Here is a 23418-nt window from a genome sequence, read left to right as displayed (position 1 = left end):
AAAAAACAACACATTAATATGACTAGGGCTAGGGTTAGGCCTTTAATTGGAAGTAGCGATTAGGGCTTCTGGTGTGATTGGTTGCTGGACTAGGTGTGGGACTAAGAGTAGGGTTAGACTTTCTATTGGAAGTGGGGACTAGGGCTTCCTGTGCCATTGGTTGCTTGGACTAGGGTTGAGACTACTGGTAGGGCTAGGGCCTCTATTGGACATAGAGATCAGGATTTTTTAAACTGATTGGGTGCTTAGACTAGGGCTACGATTGGCTGTAAGGTCCTGGTCTCCTATTGGCTCTAGATTTTAGGGATAGTGTTAGGGTTAGGGTTCCCATTGGCTGAAGGGGTCGACAAGGCTTAGGGCGTCTCAGCCCGAGCGTCTCAGCTAAGGGTGGAGAGGACAAGGGTGAGTGCCTGTTTGAGCCTGTTCGAGCTTTGTTGGGACTAGGGCCAGGAATACCCGCCCTATGTATTTGTCCCTCTGTATATAAGCATTTATTTTCACTATAAATATGTGCCTATCTTTGTTTATTGCTTTGTATAAACATGTACAACAATTATGTTGTTATACAAACAAAAAAAATCATCTTTGGTCTACATGTACTTGCTTGCTTCCATTGTGCATCTATGTACCTCCATGTACTTGGATTTGTGTGTCTGTTACTTTTCTCCTGAAAAAGCATATCCAATGCACTACCCTATTTTTCATCCTGTACCTCTATCAATATCTTTAATCTGCATATACTTACCTCCTTTATGCATCTATATACTTTCAATGTACTTATGGATCTATACATTTACCACTTTCTTCTAATTTAGCATTTCCAATGCACTACCCTATTACTCAGCCCATACTTCTCTCAATATATCTTCTAGCCCAACTTTCTGACTCATCTCAAACTTCTTTCTACTACTCTTTCCAATTTACTACCCTATCTCTCACCCTATACATCTATCAGTATATCCTCTACACCCACTCTCTCATTTATCCCAAACCCCATACCACTACTTTGTTTCCCAAAATAACCCTTTCTTGACTCTTTCCTACTCTATCCCTCCTTGCATCATCTGACACCTCTTTTACTATACCGATCCCCCAAAACAAACCTTTCTAAACTCTTCCCTCTGACTCTTCTCCTCCAAAAACCCGTTTTACTCATCCAAAAGCCTCCTCCTACTGTTATGACCTAAAAAAAGAAATCCTTCACTCTTCTATCCCTCCACTATCCTTTTCAATCAAAATAACAGACTAACATGTTCACTTCTCTAATTCCATATTCCACTATACTAATTCACAACTAATCCTTTGTGGGTTTCCAGAGTAGCGAGCTACTCGTCAAAAAAAGCGCTTCAACACCCCATCAGGGGTTAGAAGCGCTATATAAATACAAGCCTTCTTTCCTCTTCTATCCCTCTGCTATCCTTCCGAATCCAAATAACTGACTGACATATCCACCACTTAAAATGTAATTGCATGTTTCACTATACTAATTCAACACTAATCCTCTATGGGTCCCGGAGTAGCGTGCTACCTGCCGAAAAAGTGCTTTGACGCCTCGTCCGGGGTAGTAAGCACTATACAAATGCAATTACAATACAATACAATGTTGTGTTGAACTAGGACTTAGATAGGTATCACAATAGTCTGGCGATAAGCAATCCTAAAATTGGAAAACATTGAGGGACTCGGGTTAAACTATGGGTTGCAAGATACGTGGAGGATGTGAGGAGGAAAAGGGGGTATACTTTTCATAGTAAAAAATACAGTTGTGACTCGTCGATAGACATTTTTCTGGTGGAGAGTGCACTTACGGGCAAAATAAGTGATGTTAGACATTTGTTGGCTCATTGTTCTGATCACTCAGCTATTCTGATAGTATGGCAGTGTATGGAAGGCCATTTCAATCGGTGATGGATGGTAGATAGGTCTTTACTGCAAGACGAGGAGGTACAGGCGGTATAGTCAGGGCTGGATTAACCATTAAGCAAAATAGGCACCTGCTTAGGGCATCAAGGGAAGGCTGGCACCACAGAAATGTTCAATTGCCAGATTTACCATGGACCGTATGGTGCAAAACTGCAAATGGTGCAGCTGAACCTATAAATAAAGTGTAAGAATACAAAATAAACATTATTTTCCATCTTACTGTAAGTTTTATTTCATTTCGAAAAAAATAAAATTTTATTTTATGGTTGAGTTTGAGTTTGAAAGTATTTTTAGAGCGCACGTATACCAGCGGTTTCTTGGCGCTATAGCTAACGGGGACTGAGGTTATAAGCAGGGAGGGTAGAGGGAGCATTTATTCAAAGGACTTTGTGAATAAGTGGGTTTTTAGGCATTTGCGGAATTGTGAGTAGAGGGAGATGGAGCGAAGTTCAAGGGGAAGGGAATTCCAGAGGGTGGGGGCAAGGATGGCAAATTTGGATCCCCCCAGCTTCTTTCTCCGGAAGCGTGGGATGGTAAGGAGGAACTGGGAGGAGGAACGTAGAGCCCTAGTGGGGACGTATGAAACAATCTCAGAGGAGATGAAGGCTGGCGCCAAACCCGATCGGGCCAGAAAAGTGATAGATGCGAGCTTGAATTGAATTCTAGCTCGCACAGGGAGCCAGTGAAGTGATTTCAGAAGTGGGGTAGAATGGTGAAATTTAGGGAGATTGAAAACCAGGCGAGCCGCCTGGTTTTGTATCTGTTGTAGGCGACGCAGACTGTATGCAGGGATACCGGCATACAGGGCGTTCCCATAGTCCAGGCGGGACACCACCATGGCCAAGATGATAAGTTTGAGGGCAGAGAAAGTGAAGAAGTACGCAGTGAGAGGAAGGAGGAAGATACCACAGAGCTAACCTGGGAGTGAAGGGTGAGTTGAGAATTAAGTTTTATGCCTAAAGTTTTAACTGAGGAAGAGGGAACAGGAGAAGAACCAAGAGAGGGGGGCCAAAAAAGAGGGGACCAGGGACTGGATGAACCACCCGTCAACACCAGCTCGGTTTTATCAGGGTTGAGTTTAAGGTGGTTGTGGTTCATCCAGTCCCTGATATGAAGCATGACAGTTTGGAAATTAAGAACAGCAGAGGGAGAAGAAAGATTGAAGACCAGCTGGAGGTCATCCGCATAGTTAAATACGGCGACCTCCATCTGTTGAAGAGAAAAAATCAGAGGGGCAATGTACAAATTAAACAAGAGGGGAGAGAGAGAGGAACCTTGGGGGACCCTGCACTGAACTTTCCGGATGTCCGCTGTAAAGTCACCCAGGCGGACAGCCTGGGTGCGGTTGCTCAGGAAGGAGGATAACCAGACCAGGGCAGTCCCCCCGATCCCCGGCCGCCCTGACACGGGAAAGTAAGATGTTATAATCCACCGTATCGAAGGCGGCTGAGAGATCGAGGAGCACAAGGGCCTGGTGCTGATTGGTGTCCATGCCCTCCCTGAGGGTGTCTAGAACCGACATGACAACGGACTCCGTAGAGTGTGCGGGGCGGAAGCCAGCTTGGCGGGGGGCAAGGGCTCCGTACTTCACCACAAAGGAACTCAGAGCGCAGGTGACATGGCGCTCGAGCACCTTAGCCAGAAATGGCAGAAGGGAGATGGGGCGGAAATTGGCTGGGACAGAAGGATCTGCCCCAGGTTTTTTCAGAATGGGCACAATTACAGCAGATTTCAGGGAGCTGGGAACTATGCCTTGAGAAAGGGAGTTGTTGAGGAGGTGAAGGGGAGGGTCTGGGCAAGAAACAAAGATGTGACGGAGGATGTGGGCAGGACAGGGGTTGAGCGGGGAGACAGATTTGATCAAAGGCACCAGGGAGGTCAGACTTTCCCGAGTGATAGGAGGAAAGGTGGTCAGTGCGCCTTTGGGGGGAGGACATTGAGGATCAACAAAAGATGGGGAAGGAAGAGGGATGTTGGCCTTGATGGTGGCAATTTTGTGAATGAAATAATTATTGAGAGAAAGGCAGAGATCTTCGGACGGGGCTGGTTTTAGAGTAGTTCTGTCCGAGAACGCCAGGTTATGGACGATGGTAAATATCTCCTTGGACTGGTTCTCTGCTGCTAAAATCTTGGAGGAGAAATAAGATGTTTTAGCCTCCAAGATGCCTTTTTTGTACTGGCTCAGGATGTTGGTGTATTCCAGTTTCAAAGTGGGGCAATAGTTTCTCCTCCAGGCCCGCTCCGCGCGGCGAACTGTTAGTTTGGTGGTTTTAAGCTCTTTATTAAACCACCGATTGGCGTCTTTGTCGCGTTTGGAGGTAATGCGCTTGAGCGGGGCAACGGAGTCGCGGCTATGGGAGAGCCACTGATCTATGGCATCAACCTGGGAGGCGGTGGTAAGGCCCTGAAGAGAGGGAAGAGAGCAGGTGAGGAGGGAGGAGAGATTCTCAAGGTTGACACGGCCCCATGGTCGGACCCAGGTGTTTTTGGGCCGAGGGGGCTTAGCTGGAGGGAGAATAGGAAGGAGAAAGGAAATCAGGTGATGGTCAGACCAAGGGCAAGGGGAAATAGAAAGTGATTCCACAGGGCAGTTCAGGGACCAGATCTGGTCAAGCCGATGACCTTTAATATGAGTAGGGGAGTGAACATGAGATATAAAGTTGAGGGAGTGAAGGGTTTCGGAAAATTCCTTTGATGACGGACATTCGGCGGAATCAGAGGGCCAGAAATTAAAATCGCCAAGGAGCAAGATGGAGGAATTGTTGACTGTAATGGTGGCCAGGACCTCCAAAAAGTCAGGGAGAAACTGTAGGGGGGACTGGGGGGGACGGTAGGTGAGAAAGCAGGTTAGGGGGGGAGAGGTGGAGACTGTGCGGATCACCAGAAATTCGGTGGTGGCAATAGTAGGTAGGGATAGAATTTGAAAGGGGAGATCGGTACGTGCGATGACCGCCACGCCGCCCCCGGCTCTGCCTGAAGAACGATCCGCCCTAAGGGCATAGTGGGAGGCCGGTAAGGTGGATAGGAGGGCAGGGAGGGAGTCGTCGCAGAACCAGGTCTCGGTTAAGAAGAGGAGATCAGGAGCATGAAGGTCCAGCAGGACCGAAAGTTCGTGCGCGTGGGCAACAGCAGACCGGGTATTGAGGTAGAGGGCAGTGAAGTTTTTAGGGATTGGTGAAGGAACTGATTCACAAATCGTGAGAGAAGTATCGACTGTGGGAAAACGGCGAGAAAGGGGGGTGGGGGGAGTTATGCCAAGAGCCGAGATGCGGGAGTTTGTTGTGGCCGAGATGGGCCAGGGGCCCTGGTAGCTACGAAGTAGATCCGGGGTGTAGGTGATAGGTAGGGCAGAGTGAGGCGCCCCTAGTCCCGGCCAGTCGCGGACGGGCGCAGACGGGCTTGCCTTAGGCGCGCCTTTGGCGCGCAATCGACGCGCCCGCTGCGCTTCCTACCGAGACACATGATTTATGGCAGCAGGACAAGAAGTTGGAGGGGGCGTGGCCAACCGAGGGGGCGTGTCTGGTTAACACGCCGCGCCCTCGAGAATGGCTGCCAAAGAAGGGAGTCGTTGCAGCGTGTAGCGCTGTTCAAGAAGCCAGAAAGTGCAGGTAGGAGGGGGGGTAATCAAAACACAGTATCACAAACAAATTTTAAAAGTTTTTAAGAATCAGCGTTTTCCTCGCTCCCGGCTTTCCGCCTCAGGAGTCCTATCGTTAGTGCGACGTCTGCCGTCGGCGCGCACTATTTATGTGATCTGGCGAGGGGGCGTGTCTGGTTAACGCGCCGCGCCCTCGAGAATGGCTGCCAAAGAAGGGAGTCGTTGCAGCGTGTAGCGCTGTTCAAGAAGCCAGAAAGTGCAGGTAGGAGGGGGGGTAATCAAAACACAGTATCACAAACAAATTTTAAAAGTTTTTAAGAATCAGCGTTTTCCTCGCTCCCGGCTTTCCGCCTCAGGAGTCCTATCGTTAGTGCGACGTCTGCCGTCGGCGCGCACTATTTATGTGATCTGGCGAGGGGGCGTGGCCAACCGAGGGGGCGTGTCTGGTTAACGCGCCGCGCCCTCGAGAATGGCTGCCAAAGAAGGGAGTCGTTGCAGCGTGTAGCGCTGTTCAAGATGCCAGAAAGTGCAGGTAGGAGGGGGGGGGTAATCAAAACACAGTATCACAAACAAATTTTAAAAGTTTTTAAGAATCAGCGTTTTCCTCGCTCCCGGCTTTCCGCCTCAGGAGTCCTATCGTTAGTTTGATATTGTTTGTATTTTGAATTAGATATATATGGGTGCTCCAAAATCTTTTACGTGCTTAGGGACTTTAAAGGTCTTAATTCAGGCCTGGGTTTTGGCCAGAGAAACTAAATAAATTTTTGGACTGAATGAGGAATCTGCCAGTATGGAGGTGGTGCGGGATACATACAAGGCGTTTATTAGAGGAGGTTCTTTGAGACCTGGGATGTCATAAAAGTAAAGCAAGAAGAGTAGAAGCTAGCAAGCTAGAGAGGGCTGTCTCGAGCACTGAGAAGAAGTTAAGTGAAACCACACAAGAAATATATCTGGACGTACAGTGGTGGTGGAGAGGCGGGTGCTATGAAAGAGTTATTTGAAAAGAGAGGTAGAGAGCGGTGTTATGCAAGCAATTTAAGACATTTTGAATTTGGAAAGAAGTGTGGAAAGGTACTTGCATGCAAAGCAAGGGCAGACAGGGCAAGGGGTGCTATTGAATAGCTGTATATTAATTATGAGGGAAATGTATGCATTATTGAAAGGAGATAGAAGTGGTCTGTAGTGCATTTCAAATCATATACTTAGAAGAGACACTAGTTGAAACCCACGATTTTAGAGAATGGTTAGCAGAACGGAAACTTTTGAACTTCTCTGATACAGGAATGAGCTGGTTGCAAGGGGAGATCACATATGAAGATTTTCGGTCTCAAATAAATAAGTCTAGTAGTGGGAAGGCAGCTGGGCCAGATGGTATACCCTTTGAGGTTTATAAAATAACAAAGGGGGTGGTAGTTCCGATATGGAGACAGCTGTTTAATGACATTTATTTAGAGTGAGGGACCAAGCCAGTGTCCTAGGATGAGGCAACAATCTCATTAATTCTGAAGCCGAATAAGGATAGAAGGGCAGGGGAGTTATACTGGCCTATTTCCCTTCTTAATAGCCACTATAATGTTTATGCATGGATCTCGTCTTCCAGATTGGGTGCAATAATTAGTTGGGTAATACATTCTGACCTGAAGGGGCTTCATACCAGGCAGGCACGGTGGCGTAACATTAGCCCCCGCAGCCCCGCGGTGTAGGGGGCCCGAGCTCCACACGCCCCCCTCAGCACAGCACACTGGGTCTGGGACGAAAGTGGTAGGTGGTGGGTCAAGGGGGGAGGCACCCAATGTACTTTGCAGGGGATTCCCTTCAAGTTTCGTTACGCCACTGGGTCGACAACTGCATGATTTAACTCACTTACTAATTGCCTCTATAGATCGAGCTACAGCAAATGCTAGCTTGCTTGCAGTCATACTAATTGACGCTGATAAGGTGTTTGACAGAATGAATTGGATATACCTGTGCGAGGTGATGAGAGCTAAGACTTTCACCCAGTTATTTATAAAGGGAATTCAGCAGCTATACAAGGTCCCTTATGCTAGCATTTTGGTGAATAGCAGTCTTACTAAGGGGCATATTATCAAGGACGGCGTTAAAAATTATCGCCGGTTTAGCGGCAGAAAACTGCCGCTAAACCGGCGATAATGAGCTTGATAATATGCCCTATGGAATTCCAATAGAAGCACATGTTCTGGTGTGAACATGGGCTTCTATGGGAATTCTCCAGGGCATATTATCAAGCCCATTATCGCCGGTTAAGCGGCAGTTTTCTGCCGCTAAAGCGGCGATAATGTTAACGCCGTCCTTGATAATATGCCCCTAGGAAAATAGAGAACCACAGGGGTACATGTCATGGGTGCCCATTGTCCCCACTCCTATTTGATATCTACATTGAACCTTTGGCACAGCTATTTCAGGACAATGAGTATGTAGTTCCGTTTATGATCCAAGGTCAGAGAAATAAAATTGCTCTCTGTTCTGATGATATTATTATATATACAAGTGATTTAAACAAGACTCTCCCACGCACTACTCAGCAGAAACCTTTGATATACTATCAAGAAATTAAAAATGGAGATTATGACTGTTTATCCCAACCCCCCCTAGGCACGTCTAAAGGTCAGCTATTTAGGAATCGGGGTGGTCTCCACTCTGGAGGAAATTGCTAAAATTGATCTGGCTAGGATTTCTCAGGAGACAGATGCTCAATTAAATTTAAACAAATGGGAGCATCTACACAAAATGATATATGGTAGGGCCAATCTCGTGAAAGTGGTTATTATGCCTAAATTCATGTGTTTTTTTATTAGTATTCCTCTTTTATTTGTGAGGGATCTACTAGATAAGATCCAGGGGAGGTTAACATCCTTTATTTGGTCTTTGTAGAGCCCTAGATTGGTCTGGAGAAAATTAAGAAGGAGACTGGTGAAGGGAGAATTAGCGTTCCCCAATATACAGTTGTATTACTACGCATTTCACTTTTAGAATAGTAGATTGTTGTTGGCAGATGAGGATGACTCATGGAGACTATACATGTAGTGTTGGTTTAATTGGGAACTTAGGGAGGCAAGGCTGTCTGTATAGATTTGGTCACCCAAAATCTTTCAAAACAGTAAGGCTGACGGTTTTAAGGACTTTCCTAATAGTGTGGTGTAAGATATGGAAGATGAGGGAAATTGATTATTACTCAGATTTTGCGCCCACTTTGAAATTGCCAAGAACTCCTGCACCTTTCCAAGATAAAGTTAGCCTGCCATTGATTAGGGCTGGAGGAAAGAGGTGGGGGCAGCTGAGAGAGGATTCTGCCATTATATCGTGGAATGTAATCAGGGCACTGTCTGAGGGTGAGATATCTGATTTTAAGTACCGGCAGCTGAATTGATGGTGGAAGAGTCAATGCTGGGTAGGGATGGATCAATGGGAATTGCATGATCCAAATCTCCTCCCGAAAGAAGTTTCAGTCTGGTACTGGGAGCTGGTGAATACCAAGAATCTAACAACGGTGATACTGAAGCAAGCTAAAAGGAGAATCTGTCTACATCGGAGTATAATAATCTATGGCAAATATCACTGAACTTTCTTAACAGAATAGTAAGATCTACACCATTGAAAGAAACCACTTCTTCACCCAGCACAGAATCTACTGCACTCCGATCGAGTTTGCCCAAATGACCAAGGAAGGTGCTCCAAGTTGTCAGAAGTGTAGAGTTACCTGTGTTGATGGCATCCATATATTTGTGAGCTGCCTAGGTCTCCATAGTTATTGGAAGGCAGTAAGTGGTGTAATTTCACAGATTCTGGTGCAGTGTGGAGGTAAGACTTTATTTGATAATTTTTTTAACGGATCCTTAGCTTGAGATTGATGTGCCAATGTGTCATCGGCGCTTAGTATTTTATTTAGTGCTCATAGCCAGACGGGAAATCTGTATGTAATGGCTATCGGAGATGCCTCCCAAAGTTTAGAAAGGATTATTAACCGTGGATAAAGTTTGAAAGTTGAACAGAGAAAGCTGTCTCAACAGTAAAAAAACAAGAGACCTGTGGGAAGAGCATCTGAAATTGAGAGAGGAAACGTCCAATGATTAACCCCGGACAAGCAGGCTAATCCCAGGTTAGGTAAGGACCTATTTGGCATCCAGCAGAACTGTATTCAGATGAAATGAGAACCTCAAGACATCTCTTTTTCTGTTGGAGAATGAGGACAAAATAACTAACTAACTAACTAAATTAATAAATCTTGCTCCCCATTGAACCCCTTGCCTCTAGCAATTCTTCAGTTCACAAGACCTATCCCAGCCTTACTACATTATATAACATATTGCTTGCCATGGCAACAGTTCCTGGCTCCTGCAAGAAAGCGATGATTATACCACTTTTAAGAATCTACTACGAAACCTACTTTAATTTCAAACCTATTTCACTGCCCTTGCTGGCCAAGGTCCAAGTGCAGGCAGTGAATATGCAGTTTTCGGCATATCTTGAGAATAACAGTCTTTTGGACAGCTCCGAGTCGGGCTTTAGACCAGCACATGGTGCAGCGTCTGTCTAGCTAGTAGTGAAAGGCGACATTAGAGGCTGGTACCAGGGAGAAGCTTCTGCCCTGTTGTTATTGGACCTCTTGGAGGTGTTTGACATGGTATCCCTTGCAGTCTTACTACCCAGACTCATCAAGATTGGTACAGGAACTCACAAACTCACCATGGTCTGTAACTTGGGTGAAGATACTGTAAGGGTCAGGGCCCTAGGCCCTTAAACAGTATAAGTAATGACACAGACCCATGGTTAAATAGTCTGGAACTAGCCCAGGGCAGTGCGTCCGGCCTCTTTTATTTGCAGGGTCACCTGACCGGTGACACCTGTGATGGATGGGTGTGGGGTGAATGTTGAAGCCAGCACTCTAGAAGTGACTAGTGGAAACACTTAGGGCCTATTTACGGTGTCGGGCAGACTTAAGTCTGCCCAACTCCGTCTCGGTCTTGGGACTGACCTCCGGTAGGTGGTCCCGGCCGCGTAATTAGAATGTGACCTCCTCATTAGGATGTGACCGAACACTGTTCAGTCACATTCCTACATTTACCTATGGGAGTATGCATTACATTACGGCTGTAATGCATGCTCCCATAGGGAAATGAGTGGTGCTGTTCTTCCCTGCACCCCGTGGCAGGCACCAAAAGGTGCCTGTCATGGGGTGTAGGGATCAACAGGAGGGCACCATAGCTGCCGCCTCGGCCCACAACCGGAGGCTGTACACTCAAGGTAGACCCTGCTGGGGGCCCCTAAACACACTTTTAACATGGTTTCCATGTCGGACATGCCAGCATGGAAACCATGCCAGAAACTGCATCGTAATCCCAAGGGAGGAAAGGCCCGCCCTTTGGAATTACGAGCTAGTTCCGACTGGCCAAAGGGCTCCTTGAGCCCGTCGGAACCCAGCCGGAATGACCAGTCTGTTTCAATTCTGGCTGGCTGATTGAAACCGACAATGGAGGCCATCATAATCGGCCCCATAGTGTAGAAACACTAGACCGTGACCAGCCAGTCACTACAGATACCAGCTTCAATTGGTAAGTCAATGCTCTGTGTCTCCCCCTCCAGTCACGTCATCTCCCACTCCAGTTCCCGGCCATCCCAGAGTCAGGCCCTTAATCTCTTCCTTGACAATGCAGTAATTCTTCGATGCGCCATACCTGGGTATTAACCGTGCCTGCCTTCCGGTTTGTCCGGGACCACCTCTTCCTCACTAAAGGATATGCAGATTTAGCATTAAGTAATGCACTTTACGCACCGTTTGCCGTACTTCTTTTCATAGCACTCGCTTTAATGCGCTGTTTCCGTGCCTCTGGCAGATAGTGTTCAAGTGGCGTTTTTATTCCAGTTCTCTGAGATTCAACTCCACTTGAGCTCTGTCGTGCTTCAGCTGCAAAAAGAGCACTGACTTGAAAATAGCACACATTATCACCCTCTCCAGCCGAGAAAGGGGTGTACTGAAATGAAGGGAAAAGGCCATCAATTTTCCATAATTGCAAGGTAGAATGAACTGGGATTCCAGGGCCTTATTTCGGAGGAAGATGTAGCAATGTGTCTGAAATAAGCCTAAAGTAGTTTGCAGCAGTGCGCCTAGGGAGGAGGTGGTAGTATGTGAGTTATAGATAGGGTGCTGTACTCATGCATTGGGTATTACATATAAGGACGGATTATATACCGCCGGATGGTGTAATTTTTATGGTATTCGTCACACTTGGTATGCTGCATACTTTCCGTTGTTTGTGCTACAACGGAATTCCCTTTTTTTTTTTTAAAGAGTCTACTTTTTGCAAAGTATGGATTGCTAATATCTAATTTGCGGAAAGGGTCTTAATTTGGCATTTGTATGGCTATTTTTATGCCAAACACCAATATAACGAATTGTATAACAAAGTACGACCATTTTAACAATTGACACATTAAAGAGCCCCATTGTCAATGTTTTTTGAAGGATTGATGCTGCAGCGCAGATTATGCTCCACATAATCCATCACAAAAGGGAGCAAAACGGTACCCCTGCCGCTTGATTTTTGCAATCTGGCCCCAGTTTTGAGCTTTTTTGAGCTATTCGAAGAGTTTGTGCTTTGGCTTGCACATTTATTTTTTGTCTTGTGACACATTCTTTAGTTGTGCACATATGTATTAGTCTTTCCACCTTGCCTGGTAGTTCAAGCTGGACTGTACCCATTGTCGCAGGGTCAAGACTGATTTGCATATGGCTGGGTCCAAACTGGAATGGCATGGTGAGCAAAAAAACGATGGATTTATGCCCAGATGTCTGTACTGGGTGAACGTATGACATTGTTCTGCATTCTATCCATCAATTGTTCTTTTTGCAATTGTGTTCTTAGAGGTTCACCACCTGCATGCATGCCGAATAGTTTGTCTGAGGTTATTGTGAAGGACAAGGAGAAGAAGCGCAAAATGAATGCAGCCCCAGTGACAGATGAAGTTGGTGTATTTCAGGATATGGGTTGGTCTGAACAGATGGATACTTGCCATCGGAAATTCCTAGATGTTTTTGGTGACAAATTGGGGTGTTTGACTGACTATGCACACAAGATTGTATTGAAGGCTTATGCAACCCCAGTGATAAGTAAGATGCGAGGAGTTCCTTTTTCTACGAGGCAGGCAATGAAAGACGAAATAGATTGAAGAAGGAAGGCATTATTGAGGAAGTGGAAGCTTCGGAATGGGTTAAACCGGTGGTTTTGGTTTGCAAGGCTACTGGTGAGATTGGATTTTGTGTGGATTTGAGAGGATTGAATAAAGCGGTTATTGTGGATAAGTATCCCCTTCCCAACATAACAGGTATGTTGATATACGTGATCCAATAGAGTCTGCCTCTACACAGCCACCATCCATCTCCATTCTTAGAGAACTTACTGAAGCTAACATCGTCCTTTGGCACTGATATCTGGGGAACCCAGGAAAGGTTCCAAGATGGAAATGTCTATGGTCTTTCACATAGACCTTACAGTATTTTTCTGGAAGCTGCTGGTAATTAGAGAGGGGCGACAATGAGAGTCAGACGGCATGAATTGGGCTACTCAGAGAAGAATGACTCTTAATTAATCAAAGATGTAATGTCACATCCGTTAGTGTTTAAAAACGTGCTAACTTTTCTATCAACTCTGGTTAGGGAGTAACATTGGAAGACTGGTCCATGGACAGTTCGATTTAATTTAAGATACTAGTGAAATTGAACATGCAGAAAAGTATTTTTTCTTGGGGTTTGTCCAGCATCTGGTATATTTTCAGTAATGGTGCCTGTAAAAGTTTCTACCATAGGTTGTATTGAATCTCCAAGAGAAATCCAGGCAATGAAGTATTTGTCTCCACTTTGAACTCAGGCATGAATCACTGGAACAATTGATGTTGTTTTGTAATGGAAGTTAGTGGCAAAATCATATAAGGCCTATGGGGCCGATTCACAGAACTAATCTGAGATAAAATCCTAAACTTACTACTTTTGGTATTCACAGAAGGCATTTAGTAGTAGCAAAGTTAGGACTCTTAACTTTACTTCTACTTAACTGAGATAAAATCCTAAACTTACTACTTTTGGTATTCACAGAAGGCATTTAGTAGTAGTAAAGCTAGGACTCCTAACTTTACTACTACTAAACTGAGATAAAATCCTAAACTTACTATTTTTGGTATTTACAGAAGGCATTTAGTAGTAGTAAAGTTAGGACTCCTAACTTTACTACTACTAAACTGAGATAGGAGTTATCTCAGTTATAGGAGTTATCTCAGAATCGGACCCTATGAAATTAACATGTTATTGGTATTACAACTCACTAAGGAATCACAGCCTAAATTTCAGATGACATAGCAGCTATACACTTATCCAAGAAATTGTCAGTCTTTCCAGTCTCTGCTTTGCAGTCTTTGCATAGTAGTATCTGAGAGGCTATAAGAAACACTTCAGTCCAAAGTGTAGGACCAAATGGAAAACCTGCACCATAGAACAGTATATAGGACATAACATGTGCCTGAGTGGCAGAGTTAACCCTGAGGGCAAGATTTAATGGTGACCGCAGATCAAGAGGGTGTGAACTGGCGCTATTGTAGGGTGGGTTTGGCAAAAATTGTGAAACTCTTAAAAGGTCAAAGAAGGCAGTTGGTGTTTCAGGGGCATGGAGTATTAAGTTAAAAATAATAAAAATGTTTTTAGAAAAGAATTGTACAGCGTAACCTCTGAACAGAAGAATTTCTGAGTTTTTAAAAAAGTTTTCTTCAAAGAAGTCTTCCTCCCTAATTCCATCACCATACATTATTGCATTCAGTTTACATTGCACAAAATGGATGAGATTTTATAAACTATAGTATATCTCACAAGTGCACTTGTGAGATATAATTGCTTAGTGAAAAGAATCAAGAGGATCATAATGGAAGGAGTTCCGTTTGCAATTGTCAACAAAATTGAAGTGAATGAATAACTACAGGAGGAACTGTGGTCTTATTATTGCACACCACACTCCTCTACAGGACAACTCTTGAGCTGTCTTCAATTAAATTCCATGTATTTATTGTGTGTAATAAATTAAAATAATTGCATATACGTACTACCTCCCTTTTGTATTTTAACGCATCATCTTAAGTAAGAGTAAATAAACAAATAATTCTTAGGTGATCTGAGTTAACATGATTATTAAAATGTATGTCTTAACTAAAATATTTACTAAAGTTTGCTTACCAAATTGGTATGACAGATACAAGCATTCTTTGTTTTACACATCTGATTGGTTATGTAAGAGTCTTGATCCGTTTATCTTCATGGGACAATCATTTTGTGAATAAACAGTTTAGGACTGTGTTCCAGGGATCATAGCAATTAATTATTGCATGCCTACATGTATGGATGTTCTTCACATTAAAAGAGTTTCATAGTAGTTCCTTCTGACTCTTAATAAGAGGTTGACAGATTAGACCCAATGGATCAAGTCCTCTTTATCAGCCTTCACAACCTACAGGTTGCACTCTCCACTTCCTTTAGCCACAGAATGATCAAGTGAGGTTAGGTTCCTGAACCAAAGATTCATCAACATATTTTTTTTATTGAAAAAGAGTATCCTGCCTTCAGGCATGGTTGTGCTTTTAGAGACTTGTAATTATTTAAAAGCATCCACACGTTTCATTGTTTGGACAGGTTAGCCTCTGTCAGTGAGAGCTTTTTAATGACGGTGTTAAATGCTTTTTGGGAAGAAGCATGTGTGGCAGACATGTATCATAGGGGTCTTATCTGAAGGGAGTCCAGGAATCTTTTCAGGTACCACCTTGCTGGTTATTGTTCTGACCCAGTTACTATTTCAGTCCACAGTACCTGAATTAATGATTTTTAGGTCTCGGCTGGCGTTAGGAAAGCGCATGCGCTCCTCTCGCCATGACGAGGACCTTTTGGAATCGATACGGATTCCAAAACGTGCACGCGGATAGACAGAGACAGTAAATGTGCACGCGGGGATTGGATGCTGTACTGGCGGCGTGACACTCAGGGGACTTTTTTTTTTCGCCGCCAGTAAAGCATCCAGTCCCTCTGAACAGCTACATTCTCCTTTTGAAAAAAAATACTAGCAAACGCATTTGTTGGCAATAGGCTAAAATATTACTATTTTAGCAACCCGTTTTAAGGAAGTATTAATCATGTTCAGGTGAGAAATAGAAGCAAGCAACCTATGTTCTTATTACGCGTTGTGTGCTTATTAATAATTACAATCTTTTTTTATATAGAGGTCGTTGCCTCTGACTGTTTCCCAATATCTCATAATATGAAATCCTTCACTGATGTTATTCACGACTCCATGTTGCTGATTTGACATACTTTCAGAAAATATCCATGCTTTCCTGTATTGTGTATGATGTCCTTACATTCTAAGAAGTGTAAAGCGCTCCAATACCTTCGGGTCGAGTTTACGCTATATAAAATCTGCAAAAAAAAGGCGTGACTTCTGGCAGTCACTGCAACCTATACTACTTTGGGAGAGGGTCTGATGAATTGGAAGGTGACAACTCGCATTGAAGTCTGAGTTGGCCAAGTCAACTTTTAAGTCACTTTACAACATTCACATCCACAGTTCTGTTCACCTTCCAGTAACTGCAAAATGAAGTCAGCACCTTTCAATATCAGCTCAGCAGCAACTGAGTCATAATGACGCTCGCTTCAAGGAAGTCTGAGCACATTTCCCTTTCCGGGGACTCTGTGAGGAAAGAGAAGCACCAGTGTTTCTTCAGTACTCCTAGTCAGAGCGCTACCCCAGGTTCTACCCATCCTCTAATGTGGCACAGCTGCTGTAAAGACTCATCCGGAATGTAAACAAGCATCCGCCATTTTGGTTTTCCATCTCTGTGGCCCAAGCAGTCTCTTCCTTCATCACCGTCTTTACTGCCACGCATAACTGTGGGCAATGTGTGGTTCAGGCAGCAGTGACCTTCCGAGAAGGGCCCTGGCACTTAGTGTTTTACAAATTAAGCACTGGTTGCACTTGAGTGTTTGTGTTGCCGACAAACACCTCTCACCTGTTGTGTGCATTCCAGCTATGCTGCTGTCACCAATTGCTTCTGTAAAATGGTGAAAAGCGTGTATACATGCTGTATGCCCTAACATTGCTTATTTATGTGCTGCCACTATAGGGCTGGCCATTACAAAAATGGGGTGACCCAGTAAATTAAGGACCTGGGTGATATCTTGATACAAAAGACAATGGTCCTGAATTAATGATTCAAACAAAGTGGCAAAGGCACTTACATGAGTTAATTAATCTACTAAGTCATGAGCTGGAAAAAAAAAAAACAGTTATAGAAAGCTCACAGTGTTCAATCTAACATTTGAATATGAACCACAACATCCAAAATTGTAAATCACCAAATCTTTACTTCATTTGGACAATTCAATTACAATTTTTAATACAATGTTAAACTCAAGGTTGCTCCAGAGGGAACGTGCAATAGGTGCAAGTGCTAAGGAGTGAGTATAAGAAGAAAGGAGTAATAGAGCATAGTTGTGAGAGATATTCTTTGAATTCACAGTGGTGAACGGTTCATAATTCACCGTCACTGACAAAACCTGGTCACGTATACAATTTACAGCAATTCATGTTACATGATTATTTTGAGACAACTCAATTGTCTGGCACGAGAAAAATTGGCGTGTCCCAGGTAGGAGGGGGGGGGGGGGCGTCGACGTTTCGACCCGACTAGGGGGCCTGGAGGGAGATTTGAACCTCGCCCGTGCCAGACAATTGAGTTGTCTCAAAATAATCATGTAACATGAATTGCTGTAAATTGTATACGTGACCAGGTTTTGTCAGTGACGGTGAATTATGAACCGTTCACCACTGTGAATTCAAAGAATATCTCTCACAACTATGCTCTATTACTCCTTTCTTCTTATACTCACTCCTTAGCACTTGCACCTATTGCACGTTCCCTCTGGAGCAACCTTGAGTTTAACATTGTATTAAAAATTGTAATTGAATTGTCCAAATGAAGTAAAGATTTGGTGATTTACAATTTTGGATGTTGTGGTTCATATTTAAATGTTAGATTGAACACTGTGAGCTTTCTATAACTGTTTTTTTTTTTCCAGCTCATGACTTAGTAGATTAATTAACTCATGTAAGTGCCTTTGCCACTTTGTTTGAATCATTAATTCAGGACCATTGTCTTTTGCCACTATAGGGCTGACTCTTGTAAAGCTCTTAGAAACCAGGTTGTGTGAAGTTCATGGAATATAAGGGAATGAATGTCTCCAATTTGAACCACCGGCGAGGTAGGCTTTAACCCTGATGGTTTCTCTGGTCTCAAACATGCGCACGCGAAGCCCGTTCCTTGCCACTGCATTCACTTTGCTCCACTGTGTACTTGTAGAACAGGCGTAACCCCTACTTCCACGTCCTACCTACTTGACGTTCGAGTAGTTGTGAGGAGGCTGGTACTCTCAGATGCAGTTCAGTAATCCACCCCGTGCCTGCGGCCAGGCGGACGTTGACTCCACCGACACGATTTCTGTTTTCAGCAGGTGCACCAGAGAAATTAAGAATGCAGGCTTTCTTCTCCGTGTCCCAAAATGCACTTAAAGGAGCTTTGACCTAGATCAAAAAAAGAGGTATTTCATCACAGAAAGCTTTGGAAGGCAGGATACAGAACCTGCAATTGTTATCACTTGCTGCTCTCATTGTGCTTACTTTGGCTGTACCCAACTATTGAGCTAGCCTGAAGGATCTGTGCTTTGTTTGACATTGCACTGAGCTCTGCAGGGGCCCAGCCCCAGTTGGTGACAGCTGACAACTGCTGATAACGCCCCCCCACACCTCTGACGCGCTCTCACCTAGCTGTTTAGAAAGCAGTCTTCTTCACAGCATATCAATAGTGCAGCTTGAGCTTATAATCGATTGTATTGATGGGGGCGATCGATTGTAAACTTATTTACTACATGCAGTCTTCTGGTGGTCCTTGTGTTGTGACGTGGCCGGCTTGTCCAAGGGTGCTTTTTGCATCCTGTGCGTGCACCAGTAGGCATGTTGTGTGTGCCGCCTCCACACCCTCATCTGTGTGCTCGCACAACATGGCATTGTTGTGTTTATCACACATTTGTCTTATTACTGGTATTTGACAGCCGACGTTCATGGATATCCAACTCAATGGTCATTATTTTATCACCTAGAAAGGGTAACAAGCATTAAAAATGCAACAGGTCTCGCCTTTTATTAATTTAAAGCCATTTGCTTTGCTATACAATACCATTAGCAAAGCAAATGGCTTTAACTTAATCAAAGGCGAGACCTATTGCATTTTTAATGCTTGTTCATTGTGGCTTTCAATTTGTAGCCTACTTCAGGTCTCTTCGACCTGACCACTGTGCACTATCACGAATGCTGCTGCAATGTTATCTTTAAAAAATCCACAATATTCAACAAAGCTTTAAACAATAATTTCTGTTTGACAATGACGCTAACGATTTAGGGGCATATCGGCGAGGCGATAGAATTATCGCCGCTTTTGCGGCCGTTTTCGGACGAAAAGCGGCGATAATTTTATCGCCTAGTTAGCAAGCTCACGCTAACGCGTGAAAACTTACGTTAGCGTAGGAATTCCTAACGCCCAGCTTTGCATCTCTAATGAGATGCAAAGTGGGCGTTCCTGACATGACAGGAGAAATGTCGCTAAGCGACATTTCTCCTATCATCAAGCCCCACGCTATGAAGCATAGCGGCAAGAAAAGTAGCGTTAACCCCTGTTATCGCTACTTTAGTTACGCCTGCTTCAGGACTGACTTAGCCATGATATCCTATGGAAGGTGGATATCATGGCTAAGTTTGTGAGTCCCTATCAGCAAGGTAACGCCACACTACGTGAGATTATCGCTGGGTTTCCAGCGATAATCTCACGTTGGGCAGTTAGCATGAGGATTTTTATCGCTTTTGAGATTAGCGTTGCTAATAGCACGCTATCTCAGCGATAAAAATCCACGCTAGCCGGCGATAATTATCCTGGCGCTAAGTGCGCTTAGCGATAATTATCGCCGGTTGTTGCTGATATGCCCCTTACTTCTTTGCACGGATAGTGTTTGATACATCATTCATTTAACTTTTGGGTATTTTTCAGATTGAAGCCCCCGAAGAAGGGCGAATAGCCCGAAATGCATTGGGCAATGTACAAACTACTGAAATATTGATTAGTAATATGTTGTTAGTTCAGTATGAATGTGTAAATATCTGAACATTAAATTAATCATTGAACCATGATTTTGAAATCTTTTGAATAATTTTGTGTTCAAATGAAGTGAAAACATTGTTTAAAGTTTTGTTGAATATTGTGGATTTTTTAAGATAACATTGCAGCAGCATTCGTGATAGTGCACAGTGGTCAGATCGAAGAGACCTGAAGTAGGGTGTATTATTTAGGCGTGTCTAGGCAGCACGTATCCCTCTGTAGCACGCTTAATGATAAAATACAAAAATAAGTTTAGTTAACCAATAGTTAACCACCGATTTAATAGTGTGTTTCAATTTGTAGAAGCATTTTACAAAGGCACCCAGCCTAGCTATTGTTTGTTTGGTTAAACTAAACTCATGGCGTATCTGAGCAGGAGATGCATGTCTTAGCACAGAAAGGTTGGAAATTATGGCATCTAACATTGTTGCATCTCTTCCTCGCACTGCTTCGCTGCCGTATGTTAGAGTTGGAAGCAGTTTTGTGGATATTACTTTCAAAATCAGGGAGATAGCAGGTCCCATTAGAGTTTTAAGTAACATTTGAAATGCTACCACCAGGGAGAGGCCTTTGGCTCTTAGCTGATGTTTCTGCTGTAGAGAGGAGCCTCTTGAATCAATAATCACTCTGAGATACCTGTACTCATTGACGTTCACAATTTCAATTCCTTTGAGATGCCATTTGTGGGTTCTATTTGTTTTATTAGTAACCACCACCACCTCAGTTTTTGCTAGGTTAATATCCATATCATTTTTGATGAGTACTTGGCTAAGCTCTCAATAAACCTTTGCAGACCCGCTTTAATTTGGTTTGCCAAAATAACGTTGTCTGCATAGAGCAAGCTAGATAGTAGACAACCACTGAGTTTTGAGGGTGACCGTTTATGAAATTCAGATTGACAGGCAAATTGGCAACAAAAAAAAAGTGATAAAAAATGTGAGATGCCAAAACACACCCCAGTTTCAGAGTTTCAGGCCTGATTGAGAGTAAATCTTCCTGGAAACATGAGCTTCATTGTCAGTCTTACAGCATGTAGATAGCTCTGTGAAGGGGATATTGTATTTCGCACTACTCCAGTTTCCCTATAACAGTTTGCACCGGACACAGTCAAAGAAATACACAAAGCATAAATGTAGAGGTGTCCGCTTTTTTAGGTGTAGCTCAATCATTAATGAAAGTGCTAAGATGTTAGTTGAGGTGCCTGTACCACTGCAGAATTCGGTTTGGTTTATTGGAATTATTTAGTTTTTGTTTGCCCAGTTTGTTAGATCTTTATTCAGCAAGGAAGCAAACTATTTGACTTTGTTGTCAAGGAGTGCTATGATTCCATAACTTACTGGGGCCGACATATCGTCGCATTTAAAAATTGAGTTAATAATAGAGCACTTCCAATCATCTGAAATCTCCCACTGGAGCGCATTGTCAAAAACATGTGCAAATGTCACCACCCAAAATGAAGGGTAAATAGCCCGTGGGATCCTGTTCGGGCCAGGCAACACATCACAGCGTCCTTTCTCCATAACCTTCATGATTTGAGTAGTTGAATAGGAGATAAATCCTTTATTACGTAAACCTGATCGCTGCGAAGTAGTGTCCACCACATGTGGTGTCAAATCGTCAGATTTGTGTTTGGAACTGTCTCTAGGGTTGACAGACTTTTTGTCTGCTACTGTTGATTTCATTGTTCTTGAGGGCAAGCTGAAATGAACTTTCCGGAACGATACCCAAGTCATTCTTAGTCATGAAATATAAGTACGAATCAATGAATCAAAAATTTCCTGATTGTTTTCGTTCATTAAAACCACAAATATATACATATATATATATCTATTTTTTTAATTAGAAATGCGATCTAAAATAAGATAAGAGTGAAAGTGCAACTGTGCATAGTAACGTGTAGACTCACATTTCTATTATAAGTTACGATTAAAGGAGAAAAAAGATAAAACAGAGTACACATTAAATTAAAAGAAACTATACTCCCACTATCCCCCCTGTCGGTCAATCTTCTAAATTACTGATGTTAATCATTCCACCTCCAGGACTATGACAAGCCATTATGTAGAGGTGCATCAGATGGCAGCCATGGTCAGACTATAACCAGTTTGCAATTAAGTTGTGGGTCGTCAGGTTTGAGGCTCGCTATTATAGCTTCACTGCACTATCAAATTCCTTATCCCTTAAAAGCCTTTTTCAATAATAGATCGAAGAGTATGCAAGTTAGGACAGATGCAGACTAGGTTGATGAAGTCCTCCTTTTTAGCTTTACAAAATCTGCATTCTGTGGGGTGCTGTAGTCCCAAGGTTTTACCAGGGGCAGCTCTTCCGCAATGGCAGAGGAGTGTCGCCCCACTGGTCACAGTCAGTCACAGAAAAATAAAATGATAATATAAACATAATATCTTTTTATTTTTCTTTGACTGGCTCTGGCTGGCATGCCTGTGTAAGGTGGGCTGGGCCATGAAAGGGAGGAGTGATGTGCACTGAGAAGTGTGCATGTAAGATAGGCCGGCCGTCTTTGGCTAGCCAAACAGACATGCACACTTCTGTTTCTCGAACCCAGCTGTGTTCACAGCCGGGTCGGAGAAAAGCTGCAGGCTTCCAGGCACTGTCTTAGCGGCAGACCAGGTCGCTCAGACCAATACTGGCACTGCTCTCATTGCATGAGAGCAGCATCTGGATTGGTTGGGAGCATTTGCTTTCCGGTGACTGTGAGAGAGAAGCAAGGAGGCGGCCGTCGGCGTTGGCAGCAGGAAGAGGTAATTGTTATATTTTTATTATGAATATTTTTTCTCCCATCACCCTCCCCCCACCACCCCACTTGTGTTTTGCAGCAGCCGCTGCTGAGTTTTACAGCTTTGTTTGTCGCCCTCTTAAAAATATCATATGACAGGTTCATGGCCCATAATTCAGTTAAGTCCAGCTGCTTGATGGAATTTTCTAAGTATTTATGATACACTGACTGGGTATGGTAACTTTGCAGGGCCGCCCATAGGGTGCTGTTTAGTGGGGCATCTTTTGTTTATTGTGAATCGACTTGGAAAGAAGAGGGTCAAAATCGTAAGTGAACGATGAAGTTACATACACTTGGACAAATTATAGTACATGAGATGTTGAAAAACAGATTTGATTAGCTGCCTATAATACACTTCACGTTTGAGCAACTTTTTCTGGAGAATTGTGCTGACAAATCCACTGATTTGTCACAGTTGTTTAAATGGTTTCATGATGAAGTGAACCCTAAATTGTGGAGGATACAGCTTACTGGTGTATTAGAAAATCGTTGTAATATTTCAGCAGTGCCTCTCCAGACCTAAGTACAAATTACTGTCAAATTTACCAGGTGTCCCAGCATTTTTCAAACCTTTTTCAGGTGAGGCCCTCCCTGAGCTACATCTACAGAAGTTCAGGTTCAATGGCTTTGCTTGCTCCAATTAAACACAGGTATTTATTCCCCACTACCTTAAAAATCCACCAGGCACCACTCTTCAGAAGGAAGCACAAAATCAAACCTTTCTTGAGCACCCAGGGCAAAAACCAAGAATGCACCATTATCATCTTCTTTAGGTAATGCCACTAGAAAGAAACAATGGAAGGTGGCATGACACTGGAAGAGCTTTCAGTAGTGGAGTAATGGAGAAGTCCTGTTG

General features: G+C 43.6%; 1 protein-coding gene across 4 annotated transcripts in view; it reads left to right on the top strand.

Annotated features, from left to right (window-relative positions):
- RD3 (RD3 regulator of GUCY2D) overlaps positions 1-23418 on the top strand; it is a 75592-nt gene that overhangs the window by 26458 nt on the left and 25716 nt on the right. The window lies entirely within an intron of this gene.

Source organism: Triturus cristatus, chromosome 6, assembly GCF_964204655.1.
Source record: "Triturus cristatus chromosome 6, aTriCri1.1, whole genome shotgun sequence".
NCBI classification, from domain to species: Eukaryota; Metazoa; Chordata; class Amphibia; order Caudata; family Salamandridae; genus Triturus; species Triturus cristatus.
This window is presented reverse-complemented; position numbering and strand designations above follow the sequence as displayed.